This window comes from Acromyrmex echinatior, chromosome 3 (genome assembly GCF_024713525.1).
Source record: "Acromyrmex echinatior isolate Ae372 chromosome 3, ASM2471352v2, whole genome shotgun sequence".
Taxonomy (NCBI): domain Eukaryota; kingdom Metazoa; phylum Arthropoda; class Insecta; order Hymenoptera; family Formicidae; genus Acromyrmex; species Acromyrmex echinatior.
In genome coordinates this window covers 2,040,091-2,053,967 of record NC_141854.1, presented here as the reverse complement: position 1 = coordinate 2,053,967, position 13,877 = coordinate 2,040,091, and the positions used below count along the sequence as shown (strand labels likewise).

Genomic DNA, 13,877 nt, shown 5'->3' with positions numbered 1-13,877 from the left:
TATGTTGCGTAGACAACGAAGAAGAATTGCAATTCACGTAATGGAATGCCAGATTTCAAATAAATCCGACAGTGTCGAGACACTGCTTGTATTAAAATGTACAGAGGAGTTGTTTAGTGCATGGATCTTGCATTATTATCAGTAATATTTCATATCCAATCTTTATATTAAGTAAAATATAATCATTTATTTATTTGTTGTTTATTATATAACAGAAATCTTTACATATATAAGTCTCATACGCACAAACTTTCGTTAAAATTTTTGTAATCGCCTGGACAGATTTTAACCGGGGGGTCAGTCGGGGGGTTATCGATCGGACATCGTGAGTCTATCATATTTTTGAGGAGCTAAATGTAATTAAGTGCGGTACGAATCAATCGAATAAAGAAATAGACGGTTACTATTGACCAAAATAAAAAAAAAACGAAATAGAAAGTAGAGGAACAGGATCGATATCTCTCTCGGGTGCCAACTGGGCGCGACATCTGCATGCGATGCATCCCGAGTGTTCTCACGTTACTCAGGTGGCGACTGACTTTCTGAATAAATTACTCGGCGCGAGAGAAACGAAAGTCCCCGAAACATTTATAGACACCCTGTTGTGTACACGGATACGCTGGGGATAATGGGTCTACCTGGTTCTTCAACCCCTTCCGCTTCTTTGGCCGCCGGCTGCACGAGCGGACCCCACTTTATGCTCGTTATGCTATTATTTCTCGAGTCAGTTTATTATCATCGACCTGTGTCATCCTTTATGCAGAATAATTTGATATTCCAGACATCGAAGGGCATGTACAAGAGGCAAGAGCCTCCTCGCGCACCTTCGTTTTCCTCGTTATTCATGTCGGCTAAATTTCTGTTCTCGGTGACATTCTTAATTCCGTAATCACTGATGCGTAGATGAAGTATGCAGAAACTAATTGTGATTAATGTATAATATTAAAGCACGACATTTTCAACTATGTACAGAATAAATTCAAAATTTTGTTTGATGTAAACTGCTCGAAGATTTTATAACGGAGAATAACTATCTATCAGTTAGAAAGCAGTTATTATTATATACATTAATTAACAGTTTTGATAAATTGATGCTGCATTTATTATTCATTACCTACAGACATGCTATACAAGTATATGAGAAATGGGACTTATATTAATATCATGACATTAAAGAATGATAGTCGAGAGAAAATAGGATAAATGTGAGCTTACGCTAACGTGCGTACAAGTCGCGGTAGTGTTGTTTCTGAATGACGGCAGGCGTCTCGCTTTGCCGAGTGTACAAACGGCTTCTTGTTCGCAAAACAGAAATTACCGCGGCACAGCGTGGTGCTGAGGAAGGACAGTGGAAAGATGAGGACACGAAGATTCCATTAAGGGGTAACCGGCGGTAATGAATGGAAGACACCCCCTCGTGCCACCCCGAGATCTCCTACCCCTGAATTTCTCGTTCACTTCTCTCTCTCCTCTTCCTCCTTCTCCTTCCTTATCTTCCTTTTGCGTTCTCTCTCTCTCTCTCTCTCTATCTATCTGTCTCTCTCTCCATCTTCGTCTTTCTCAAGTTCACCGTTGCAATGGCTTGTCCTCCTTGCACCATCTTTACTACGACCAGGGAAGGCCAGCGTAATTTTCCTCTCGGTAAAAAATACTCTCGTTTAACTTTTCCTCGCTCATTATTCCCTGCCGCCCTGACCTAACCCGACTTGACCCCGAAGGCGGCTTCCTTTAATAACCTAGAAAGAAAGAGGAGTGCCGACGACCAGTGTTACGAAGCGAGAGGGATATAGGAAACGAGACCAGAGGAGACTGAACAGGAAGAAGAGAGACAGGAGTAACGCCAAGGGCAATCCTTGGATGCTAATTTGTAACTGGGCTACTTCCGGGACAGTGGTTCCCCGTCGCACGAAACTTTATCTATCATTCTCAAATTACGAAAATAGTATTTGCATGCGGATTGGACATGTCTCGACAAGAAGGGATTAAGAAAGTTTTTCTCCCAAATTCAATGACCTTTCTTCCTAAAAACTTTTATTATTTAGGCGATAAATTAATTTCTCGAATTATTGATATAAACAGCTTGTTTTGTATTATGCCAATGTGTTAAGTGCTTAATCGTACAATTTTTCAATTATTATATGACAAAAGAGTAATTTGTTTCTAATTGTAGATACTTATTAAATATAAATTTTCAATATATAGTATCGTAATTTCAACAAATGTATACTGTTATATATACTGTTATTTGTTTAAAATTTGAATTTTATCAGAAATAGAATATGGAAAACAAAAACGAAAATTTTGAGCAAATATTTAGTTTTATTAGCTTGATATAATAATGATGGTTATTCTTATAAATAAAAAAATTATTATAATAATAATTGTATTATCTTTAAAATTTATTTTATAAATATGTATAAATTTGCTGCAAAAATTTTTTAATTGATTCATATTTCTTAAATAAGTTGACAAAACATTTTCATATTTTATCTCTTTGACACAATACATGTAGGAAAACATTTTTTTGTTGCTTATACAATGGGATATAAAAACAAAAAGCTGTAATAAACACTAATTGTACGTATAAAAGTAAAGCTTTACAATAGTAGGTACAATTAATTTTTTAGAACAAATAAGTTAAGATGCTTGACATAAGAGACATGATGGAAAACATTGAATTTATTTGTGTTGAAGAATCGAAGATAACTTTATGTAGCAATAACGCCGGAGGAAAGCCGTTAATAAAACGGTGGTATAATCAGAAGGATGAGCACCTTGAAAGATTCTCCAGTGGCACGGTGGCGAGGGATGGTTTTCCTTGCATCGGCAATTAGTCCCATCCCTCCTGGATACCCTTCGTTCTATCCTGCCGGTTATAGCAACCAACCCCATCCATGGCATTTAATTACCTTACCAACCCCAGGCTAACAGCCTCGGGGCCAAGGTCACGAGCCATTCAACTCCTCGTATTTCTCAGCCCACGGAGGCACACTGACCGCATTTGCCTTTAAGCCCTGTTTCTAAGTGTCGATTGTTTCGTCCGAATTTTGGAATTCTCTTCTAATTTACACACAGTCTGTTATACCTTCGTCTTTTCGTTTTCTGCAAATACTCGCGATTATGATCATTGATCATTTTATATAGCGGAGCAAAGAAAGAAAGAAAAGGCATCGTTCTTTTATTACTTTTTGTGAATTGTTACTCAATTTGTTTAATTTATCTCTATCTCGTCGATTTCAATTTTAAAGGATGATTTGCAAGGTAATCGTTTTCTTGATATCACAAAGCCATTCATTTATTTCGAAAGGATTCGGACGTAGAGGATCGTTTGTGATAGTGGATCGATAAGTCGTAAATTCACACGACTATTTTGATCGTCTACTTCTATCCGTTCATTGACAAGAACGATGAAAAGACGGCGTTTCTCGGCGTTTGTCTCTTTCTTTTTTTGTCGAGTTCCATGCTCGCATGCTTCGGCGCCATAATCCATAAATCACCGGAGGCCTCGATTCTTTATGGGTTATGGAAGAGTACGAGCCTCTCGTGCAGTCGATATAACACCCCCACCGACCCCGTTCGATACTTGCGATGTCCTGCTCGCGTTTTTATTTATTTCCGCGGAGTTAACGAATGAGACGCTGGCTATTGTACGCCTCCATCGGACGCCGGTGCGACATCCTTTTTACGATCGATTTGCAGAGACGCCATTTTTGCTGGCGTTTATACCGGCAACCTATAATCTCATAAATCAGCCATCCTGCCGGTCCTATCTAGCTCCACATCCTCTCGATTTCTCGCGAGAGGTGACTACGTCGTGCCGCTTATTCTTGCACCAACGCGAAATTCCTTTTTGCATTCCGCGAGAGTAATTCCACGACAGTGCCGGCGATATTTCTTACAGTGAAATGGAGAGAATATTATGGTAAGATAGAGCTCAAAAAAAAAAGTCTTGTGGATCTTTTCTTCCTAAGTACATTGATTTACGTTCAGACGTGTCGTGTTAAATGGTATTGTGAATTTACATTAGTATGTATTGCGTGATAAAGTGAGACAATGTTTCCACATTAGCTTCTTTTTACATATACATATGTATAGTATCATTTGAATCTGTGTTGCTATCCAATTATCTATTATATGGATAATTAAGTACATTTAACGATATATTATAATTTTTTCTGTGTACACATATATATATGTAATACATTTAGAACATGAACACCTTTTTAAAACAATGCAGTGTTTATAGTATATTCAATAGGATTCTAAAAAAATGTACAACACGTATGAATATGAAAGATCTTATACTCGTATACAATAAATTTGTTTTCTCTTGTATTGAAACAATGGAACATTTATATCCTATGTAATCTTTACGTAAAATAATTAAAATCACATTGCATCTCGAGCGATACGTTGAGTAGACGCCATTTTATGTGAAGAAGAAATCCACGACTTGTCTTCTTCTCCACATACTCTCGCGCATACGAGTACATCTAGAGGGTGGGTCAACTGCAAAGGCAGCATGAGATGGCACACGGGAAGCGGAGGGGGAGAATGGGGTGTATGTGGAGGCGCGCACATACATACCAGGAGAGGGTACACCTCGGCCGCCCCCGAGCTGCGCAGAAGTTCCTTCCTTCCGCTTGATCGACATCGATTCCAAGATGGCGGCCGGTCGGTGGTGCGCTCACGGCATACATATCGGCCCATTCTACGAGCCACCCCGCCCTTAGGGGGACCCCTTTTACTTCCACGATCCACCCTCTCCGCCACCCATCCTGACGTGCTCGTCCACATCGTAGGGTGAGATCGTCCTGGGGACGTCAGAGGTGGGGGTTGGGAGGTATAGTCGGCTCACGAGATGTCCGGGCCGATATCGGAATCGCATTAGAACGCCGCGCCACTTTCGCCCCCGGGAACACCGAACTACCCTCCTTCACATCCACCCGTTCCGCTCGCTTCTCCACGCCCGTCGCCCGTGACTCCTTTTTCCTTCGGCTGGCTCCAGAAATATCGGAGGAGCCTCACGACCACGCCTGCCGATCCACCGACGTGCCTCGGGCCCGAAATACCGTCTACTTATACGCTGAGTATAGAATATTCCTTCGTTTTTTCCTTTAGAAGCTTCATAAAGTTTCCAGTAGCTTAGACTTAACGTTTCGCCTTTCGTGAGGCTGTAAGTCATTTTACGCTGTACATTTTGTAATGGATGGATCTCATGTGGAAGGTTTAATACTAGAAATATTTAACAAAATAAAATTACATAATTGTAAAATCAATCGTGCAATTTTATATTGAAATTTTTATATCGTGAAGGTTGTAAAAAGAAAGATTTCATTGATTACAATTTTTTTAAATTCAATAAATTCAGTCAAAATCTGTGCGTTTTTAAGAGATTTGTAAATAAAAATTATTTTTGAGGTCTTTAATTTTGTGTGTGTATAAGAAGTGTTATAGAAATGTGTGTATGAAATTTAAAAAATTATAAGACGAAAACATATATTTCTTCTACAAATTAAAAAATTGAAATACATCTGTATAGCATTCATATTTTTAATAGATACATTTATTAGTTATTATCTACATAAAAAAAAACAGCAGATAGACATTATAATTATGTACATACATATACATATATGCTAGATAATTAAATACAATCCAATTTTTTTGCAAAAGTTAGATTAATTTCGACAATTAAAGTAAACAGCATTATCAATTTTAGCATTATCATTATTTCGATAAAATATGAAAAGATTTGTGTATTTATTTAATTTATTTTTATTGAATAACGATTCTCATTAATAATATAATCGATATCTAATAAGATAAACTGGTCAATAAATTATAAAACAATTTTAACAAGATACAACTTGCGTAACGTTATGGATTTTATTGAAAACGATTAACGTTTGAATTGTAATCGGAAATATATGACTGCGTTACGTGGATTTTGACCAGGATAACTAAACGCGATGAAACAAGAACAAGAACAAGAGCATAATGGGCTTCAATAAGTATAAAATTTCTTGCTTGCGCAGGGAAATGAGGTCCCGCATTGCCTGTCGCTCAAACATTCTTATCGAGCCAGTGCACGCTGCTCGTTAAGGATGCTCGTTCAATTTCGTATGCTCACGCTCAGGAGGACAACGATTGAGAAGGGTAGCCGACGTATTCCGCTCCGTAAGGGATGGCTCATCGCGATAGACGAAGTAAGAGAAAGAGAGAGAGCGAGAGAGAGAGAGAGAGAGAGAGAGAGAGAGAGAGAGACTCGAAAGCAAAGCCGATTAGGATTCTACCTCGAGATCGAAATTTCACCTCCTCCTTCGGCAAATCTGGAATTTTCATTCCGCCGTTTCTCCCACGCATAGCAAATTCCACGTTTTTCCTTCCGATATACGGCCCGTGCGAGATAGGACCGCTGGAAGAGAGGTTGAAATTGAAAAGACGTAAAGAGTGCGATGTACGAGACACTGAAAAATTGAAGGAATCATCGGAAATAATCCCTGAGACAATGGCGTAGGTCCACAAATCCGAAAGATGACTACAATCATGAAAGAGAGAGAGAGCTGAGGAGGATCCCGCAGATATACTTTCTTTTCTGGATAGACGCGTGCGTATCACACACGTGTGAACGCGGAAGGGATTGTGTCTACACAGAGAAAGAAGGTGGATGGCTGGAGGGTAAGGTGGAGGTGAGGCATAGCCGTGAGTGGGGTTGGAAAGAAGACGAGTGTGAGAGAGGGAGAGAACGGAAGATTGATCTGCCGTGCGCTCTCGTGGTACCTCCGATACGCGTTTTATTCTTCCTCCAACCATCTCGCACGATATCCACCCTTCCTTCCATGGAGGGCTCGCAATTGCCCTTCGCCGCGGCGCGGCGCGCCGAAAAGGAACGCGGATAATCGTGTAAACCGTCGCACCTGCGGGGTCGAGGCTCGCGTAAACATATTTGTAACTTCTCCAGCCTCTCCAGCGCGGTGAGAGAGGCAGCGATAACTCGGCGTCGTAGTACTTCTGAAAATTTAAGTGGTCTCGGGGTTTAGGTGCGTGAATACTCTCAATTATTCACGCGACATCCAGACTTTACAAGTCCAGAAAGACGGATTTCGGTCGAGGTGTTCCTGATCATTGTAACTGTGACTTTTAAGAAAAACTCCTGTTAGGCACTGCGTCAGCTTTAATTTGTGACTGCAAACAGATTTTTTAGCACATATCTTTAAGTTAATAAATAATTATAAATAGAGAGAGAATGCACACACTTTTTAGGATAAATCGTAAGTTTGAGTTAGTGTTTAAATAAATTATGCAAAAAAAAAAAAGAAATTATTACACTATATTTAAATATAAATTACATTAAATATAATTTATTCTACAGCGACGTGTTCTGAGTGATTTTTTAACGTTGCGTGTCGATTTCTAAAAGAGAGATTTTTGAAATTGATAAGAAATTTTTAAATTTTTATTTGTTCTTGCATGTTTGGTAAGATTAACATAGTCATTACCGAAAGTTTGTTGTTTAAATCGTGCATAAATAGGAGGTGCTGTAAATGCAAAGATAATGGATCGGCTTTTGCGAGCCGCGTGATTGGACAGGATCATAAATTGACCTCGGTAGCGCCGGTGGATTGCGTTCAGGAATATTTAATATAAAATTGAATTTCGTTATAACGAGGAACGATCGCGATGCTTGGATGAGGGAGATGCTTACGGCGTGCAAGAAATCGACTCTTGAAATTATTGCCCGTGGATGGGCAGAAGGGCGAACGGTGGTAACGGTGGCGGATTTCTACGCGTCATTACGTGAGGATCGAGTCATGAAAATCGGCGAATCGAGCGGCGATTATTCAAACGAAACCTTTAACAAGATTCCCGCCAATCAGCTACCGTAATGATCCTCGACCGCCAAAGAGAAGTTTCCCTCCTTTCCTTGCTTGTGTTCGCCACAAAACGACAATGGGGGTGGCATAAGGAAAGGGTAAGAAGGAAGGGTCTTCTCGTCTTTTCACGAATAATCTCGGATATAATTCTAGACGATAATCCCTGTGAATTCCAATATTTGATCGTTTGATACTGGATATTACAAGGACAATAAAGAAAAAAAAACATCTACCAAAAATTACAACATATACAAAAAATTATACAAAAAATTATACGTAGCATAAGGTGTAGTTATTTTAAACAAGCTTTGATTGTAATTGCTTATGTGAATATTATACAAGTATATAAGTATACGTAATACTATAAGTGAAAATTATGGAAATTTATGATAAGTTTTTATGATAAGTGCCTGGTTAATCTATTTAAAAATTATGATTTTATGACTTACACATGTATATAGATATTTGTATATTTTCATGATTTAAATAATTTTTATATTAAGAACCGTTGTTAGTAGAATAAGTTAAGATTTTTTTAAAATTTCTAAATTTGGATATTTGCGAATATTTTCAAGAAGTTTGTCAATCTTTATTTTTTTACAATGCTGTTTGAGATATCAGGATCATTTGTATTTCTGCTATTTCTTTTCTCTCTCTCTCTCTCTCTCTCTTTCTCGCTTTTTTATCATTGTCTATAATTAAAACATAATTGAAATTTAATAATTTCATTAAGATCGATTACAAGTAAAATTTTTCTAAAGTAATTTCCTATTGTTAATAGAAAACACCCGGCAACGACACAATTGTCTGTTTTATACTTATCCGACATTAGTATTAAAACGGATTGGAAGAACTTTTCGCGCGATAAAGATCAAGCAACTTCTAACTCCGCGTTTTGAAGCCTGTCGAGCGAAGCAACTTTGAGGTGGATTTCTCATTACGTGAAACCTACACAAACGCCTGTACACGCACGCATTTCCATCGCTGACTTGCCGTTGATACTCGATCGCGACGTGGCGCGACGGGGTAGACGCAGAGCAGAGGGCGGCGAACGAATAAGGGGCGGAAAAGTGCGAGACGGAGGAAGGAAATGGCGAGCGGAGGAGGTCGGGTAGTTTCGAAAATTCCCATCGCAGTCTGGAGTTGCGCGCCCGGCTTTTCCGACGCCTCTTCCCGTTCGCCTCTTCCATTTCCTCTCGTATTCTTCCTTCTCCTTTTTTCCCGCCTGCCCGCCCAACCACCGACTCCGCGCCCTCTCGCCGCTCCCTCGCACCCTCCTGCGCCGATCCGCCTGCACTCCGCGGGCTCTCACCCCGTTTTACCCGGGCGAGCGCAAATTTATTCCGCCGACTCGGCGACGGCGGCAGGCGGAATCGCAGTACTTTATACTCGTCGAGAATCGATAGACAGCCGCGCACGGATATGGAAGCACTATATTTTCCCTCGTCGCACCTCCGTGTCGCTCTCTCGGAAGCCTTGTTGTCAATAAAGAGAGCACTTTCCTGGCACGGACTTTCATTATTTCTTTCCTTACCCACGGTCATCGACCATCCTGCATCAACTATAGATGTGCACCATCTTTCGATATGCGATTTTTCCAAGTTGCCGATTTTTATTTCTGCAACACGTGCAAAAATATTGTACCTAATGAGTAATTGCAATTTGTTTGTGACAGATATATAGATTTCGAATAAAAAAATATCACGGGAATACATCGAGAATATCTTGTTGATGTTATATGAATATGTAAAATTATTGGGAATTAATATAAATATTCTCTTGTTTTTATCAAAATTATATCAGCGTCTGTAGTTACGTACTAGAAAATATATACGTAAACTCATATGTGTATAAACATATATGTACAAACACGACACGAATAAAAAATTATGTTCGTTGATAAATAAAAAAAATATTTCCTTATAAACCACGTATAATACTTTTCATTTTTTATGACATCTCCATTCCAATTAATGTAAATACAAATCCAAATCGATCCGCAGATAGAAAAGATAATCCCGCTGCAAAACGTTAAATGTGCGTTCCTTTCTTTTATTTCTGCCTTTCGACGATCACTCAAACGCGAATACGCTGATCTCTTTTCATCGCTTTCATCATTCCTATACCGTAAATATGGAGAAGACAGAATCTCTCCGTCTCGGCCGTAGACGGTTATCCGCAACGGTGGTTAAAGAAAGCGAAGAGGAAAGTCAGATTTTTAGGGACTCTTGCCCGATGCACAGCCGCAGGGTAACTTGGCAAAGCAACTTTTGGAAGCTTCTTCCTATCGTGAAAAACGTTACGGAGTCGTATTAGGCGACGGTGGTTGAGAGAAGGGTAGGGTAAGAGGGAAGGAAAAGATTTAGAAGGTGGTAGGAGGGCCGAGTTGGAATCAAAGGAGTCCAAAGAGCTTTCCCAAGCTTTTCCCTCGCCCGGCTAGATTGAACTTCTTTTCCGCTCAGGAGTTTTCCTATTACTCCAAATTTTCAGACGCGGCAAAGCCGCCCGCGGTCGCGGCCATGACGGTTTACATGCACATAATGTAAACGGTTTTTTACGTGAGTATGTACAACTTGACGGCTGAACAGAACTTGCACGAACTGACCGCGTTAATTAATAATATCATGCTAGCTTGCGTGTAAAGTTTTTGAGCGAAATAATCCAATTTAGAAAAATGTGATGAATATGTTTTTGAAACGAGATGTTTTCTTTTTATTTTTGCATAACGTAATACGCTTATTGCAGAGGTGAAAAGTAAAGTACGGGAAAGTGCTATAAATAAATGCTATAAATATATTGTTAGGAAGAAGATGTATAATTGGTCGATTTTAAATTTTTATAAAAAGGCGAAGTGATAATCTTAGGATATTTATCCTAACTTACTTTAATTAACGAATATGCTATATTAATATGTATAGGCACATTTTTTATATTAGATTATAAATTAGTTTTTTGAATTTCAAAAAGCAAATATCAATATTAAAATTAAAAATTGAAATTAAAACAAATAATAATAATTCAATAAATGATTACAATATTTTTAGTATTACACAAAGAATATATGTATATATATATTTCTCATATAAGAACGAATTATGTCTCGGACTACGAACCGTGAGATAGCATAACGATGCGTTAAAGGCGTCTCATTAGTACCTCCACTTTAAAGCAAGGTTTCCCCTACCCGCGCATTCTCTCTCTCACCCTTGACTGAGCCGCCTAAGTAAAAATCAATAATTCCTTTATCGTACAAATTAACGTTAAGCATATTCCACCCTCGTACACGGAGCCTACTAGCGATGTTACACTGTTTCCTGCCGCCCTGTCCTGCATAATATCACGAATCGTATCGACACTGTCCTCTTACCACGCCTATTTCCTTAGTACATTTTTTTTCAAGATTTTTTCCTAAATGTATAAAGTTTTGTTGTTAATAGTTTTGATAATGATAATAAATCATTATCAATGTCAATGAATTATTTTTGCAAATATTTATTTTAATTGAAACGCGAAAAATTGAAATAATAATTAGGGGAGAGTAGCCGGTCACCTAAATCTTTCATCAAGATTTTATATTATTACTCAATATAAGTAATATTTAGTAACAAAAGTATGAAATAAAGGATTAATGAATAATATAGACAAAAATTTAATGGGTTACATTTTATTTTGTGTGTGCCAAAAGCGTTTTAAAAAATCTAATACAACTTATTAATCTTTGTTCAATTTATATAACTGATAATAATATAATTATGCAATTTTATTTTGAATCTTTATATTTTTATAAAATAGGTTTATTGTAGAATATTTTACATTCGTATTATTATAACAATTAAATTAATAGCTTTATACAATTAAAAAATAAGATTGATAATTGACAATAATGAAACTAATAATTGATATGAATACAATTGTCAATTATAAACATTCAAACTAGTTTTTTATTTCGAGATGTCCGTGCCTTTCCATTACTATTATTTAAATATTATTAAATATTTGATTCTTTTTTTTAATAAATTATTACAATTATTAAGGTAAATAAAGTATTAGTTAATTATTAGGTATTAGTTAATGATTTCTTTTATTAATCTTTTATTTTTAATTATTTTTATTTATAAATTTAATACTTTCAAAGGAGATGCAATTTAAAAAATCTACGGATACGATTTAAGCTATCGATTACCTAAATTATATCTTTTGCAGCGTGTTACAAAAAAACTTATAACAAATTAACTTGTTATTGGTGAAAAGTTAGACACGTAATAATAGGTGTCTAAAACAATTTTCAATATTTATTTATGTACAAATGAAAATAGTATCAAATGAGAATATAAGAAGAAATTACTTAAGTGATACGCATTCAGCAATTGTCTTATATGTTTTGCCGTGCATGATATATAAACAATCTAGTATTATATATATATATATATATATATATATATATATATATATATATATATATATATATACACACACACAGTCAGATGGCCCGTCAAAAGTCCCAGGCCACCTGAATAATTTCTGAATGGTTCGAGATATAGGATTGAAATTTATAGGGATACAACGGGATTGTAAAATCTATCATTGAACCCCAAAACCCACCTTAACATTTCCGAGGGGAGGGGGAGAGCCTGAAATCTTAAATGGCATGTGAGCTCGAGTGAAGGCTCGTTTGAAAGGCTTTTCGAGTCGAGAACAACGCGGACTAATTTCTATGATTTTTTTCCGCAGAATTATAATCATTTGAACATTGTTATTCGCAAGAAAGAATTAGATGTCTTGTCTGTACATGCACGCGCTCATTTTGGTTCGCCTTTAATTGAATCGATTTTTCAAAAACAGTTGATTTTGAAATTAGATTAGTCAGGATAAGTGGCATTGAATAATTGCTAATGCCGGCGGTACTATAACATTCAAGCTTCATATATTTGAATTTTTTAAATATTTATTAAGATATAGTAAATTTTTTTCGGTGTATTTAAAGTATATTGCGGATGGAGGCTTTAATATTCTGGTAAGAATATTAAGAGATAATTATCTTTGTCAATTATTAGATTTCGTTTTTTTTTTATTAATTTCCTGCATTATTTTACATTAATCTTCAAATTTGAATCGAAAGTCATTAATTTGTACCAGCATATAATTCAAACCGATTCATTTGATTTCAATTATAGCACAAATATATGATCATTATCTATGCTTTTATTAAGTAATTTATATTATTAGAATATATCGGTACATCTAAAATTTATTCTTAATTAGTTATTTATAGTATAATTTGTTAATAGCTCTATTAACCCAACATTTTTGGATCATTCGTATCAAATGACCCATCGTGTGTATAGATCATATATTTTTGTAACTAAAAAAAATTTTTTTTTCTTTATTTTCTAACTAATTCTCGTTTGTATTACGAGAATATTTTGCGAATTATTAAAAAAAGAATTTAACTCTGGAACAACATATTAGCCCTTAATAAACGCGATGGTTTTTGGCAGCCTTGCGTTAAATGTCTGTAATATTATATATTATGCCGTGTGTAATGTTATAAAGAACATTTTCCTAATAAATTATAATATTTTTTTAACACAATAGCAGTAATAAAATGCATTGTTTAAAATATAAATGCAATATATCTTTAATTTATAGTCATTCATGCATATAAAAAAACATTATTTTCAGGTTACCAAATAATAACAAAATTTTTTGGACAGCCGACACTTGAACTATTTTTTCTTTTGTAGTTTAATAACGTTATAATTCCTATAAAATGTGATTATTCTGAAGTAATCGCGTTTATTTTCTTTGTGTACATAAGTCAGTATATTACGTTCTTTAAGTACATTTAATTCATCGAGCAAAAACACATATATATGACTATTATCACCCCACGCAGCCGCATATGAAATCGATATTACCATTTAAATCAATTTGTTTGATCAGATATACCTAGCTCGTCGGCATTGCAACGATGGTCGAAAAATGTCCGATTGCATTAAG

General features: G+C 36.4%; 1 protein-coding gene and 1 long non-coding RNA gene across 2 annotated transcripts in view; both read left to right on the top strand.

The window, feature by feature from the left end:
* Nucleotides 1-13,877, top strand: part of MESR6 (misexpression suppressor of ras 6) — a 697,505-nt gene that overhangs the window by 207,490 nt on the left and 476,138 nt on the right. The gene's annotated exons all lie outside the window — the stretch shown is intronic.
* Nucleotides 2,507-9,804, top strand: LOC147910111 (uncharacterized). The gene is made up of 2 exons (XR_015544562.1): nucleotides 2,507-5,090; nucleotides 6,039-9,804. It is a non-coding gene; the product is annotated as an uncharacterized LOC147910111 (long non-coding RNA).